The sequence below is a fragment of the Condylura cristata genome, unplaced genomic scaffold (genome assembly GCF_000260355.1).
Source record: "Condylura cristata isolate star-nosed mole 26May11 unplaced genomic scaffold, ConCri1.0 scaffold00005, whole genome shotgun sequence".
NCBI classification, from domain to species: domain Eukaryota; kingdom Metazoa; phylum Chordata; class Mammalia; order Eulipotyphla; family Talpidae; genus Condylura; species Condylura cristata.
Window position 1 is genome coordinate 60537860 of NW_004567106.1, and position 1433 is coordinate 60539292.

Consider the following 1433-nt stretch of genomic DNA (forward strand, 5'->3'; position numbering starts at 1 on the left):
CACAGCCCGGGGAAGGCCTGCGTCCAACATTCGGGTAACATCTGCAGAAGTACATGCCATCAAGTGGTGTGTAAACCTGTGTGAGACTGAACTGCCTCTGGGCTTCACTGCCCAGGGCTGTGGGTCTGGGGGCTTCTTGGGAGAACAAAGATTGGCCAAGGGATGTCCAAAGAAGGACTCAAGGATCTGGGGGTGAGATCTAAAATTGGCACGAGGATGGTCCCATCACCCCTCCTATCTGCCCAGACTGCAAGGTTACAATGTCCCAGGCTGCAGGTGGCTTAGGGCACATGAGCGCAAACAGGACAGATGAGCAGTCCCACAGGCTCTGGGGAAGCCTAGCATGTAACGGGGGTGCCCACGGGCAGTGCCAATTCCTGTGACCCACGCACCTGTGAGCCCGCTGACTGCTGAGATAGCCACACCTGCCTGGGGATTAACCCACAGCTCTGACACAGGACCACGACTCACTTCTCAACACGATCGGGGGATGCAGACCTGTTAAAATCAGTCAATCAATAGTCACTTGCTGATTGCCGCCTCCGGTCCTGCACCCAGCTGGACGCGGTCAGAAGAACACCTATGCAGAAAAACACAGTGCGTGCAACCTGGCACACAGCCCCATCATCTGACCGGAACAGCGCCTGATAGCTAGGGACAAGTGACGTGTCTCACCAGTGTGGCATTTAGATTCAGAAGCTTGGTGTGGCTGACAAGTTGGGTGGCCCCGGGTGGGTGGGGAGAGGGAAGGCCCCTGGGAGGCCCTGGTGACACGGTTTGATGCCCAGCGGAGCAAGGAGGCAAGGGTCAGTGAGAATGGGGAAATGTCACTGCCTCTGGCAAGTGGGGCCTTTGGGGAGTCAGGCTGCAGGGTGGCTGGGGCAGCGGAGGGGAGCATGTGCTCGCTCAGGGAGGTACTTACACACAGGCTGAAGGCTGAGGTCATGGATGGCAGGCAATGAGAACACATCTGCTAATACCTTTGATACAGGAGAGACACACGTGACCAGGACACAGCCCCGCCCTCATGCAGTCTGCAGACCAGCAGGGTGGGGGAGGGGGTGGGGGGTGAGAGGAGATTGTTCAACGAGGTCAAGGGCAGTTTACACATTAGGAGAAGCGACTCCCGGGGGACATGGGGGCCCACAGATGAACCAGACTCTTGAGGTCAGGATGAGCTTCCCCAAGGGACTGTTAATTCTCTGGGCAAAAAGAAATGGGGATGGGGGGAGAGGGGAGACTCAGTTCCTTCTGAGTTTCCCAGAGAAGCTGGGGGGGTACTTTCTTAGGAGGCCTCCATGAACAGGGTACCCCAGTACCTTTGGTCTGGAAAGCAGTGTGGGCTGGAGACACAGAGCCAATTGAATGTGCTCTGTAAATTCCCTTCAGCTCAGTGCAAGTCCCATCCCCTGACCCCAACTCCTGTAAAAGGT

The 1433-nt window shown here is 56.8% G+C and overlaps 1 long non-coding RNA gene across 2 annotated transcripts in view; it reads right to left on the bottom strand.

Annotated features, from left to right (window-relative positions):
• LOC105853242 overlaps window positions 1–1105 on the bottom strand; it is an 8262-nt gene extending 7157 nt beyond the window's left edge. Inside the window, exons 1-2 of one of the 2 annotated variants that reach the window (XR_001145100.1) lie at window positions 923–1105; window positions 393–580 (exon numbers count right to left, since the gene is read on the bottom strand). This is a non-coding gene — a long non-coding RNA (uncharacterized LOC105853242). Of the gene's footprint in view, window positions 1–392 lie in introns of both variants that reach the window. The other variant, XR_001145099.1, reaches the window with a different exon arrangement.
• Between the last annotated feature and the right edge of the window lie 328 nt (window positions 1106–1433).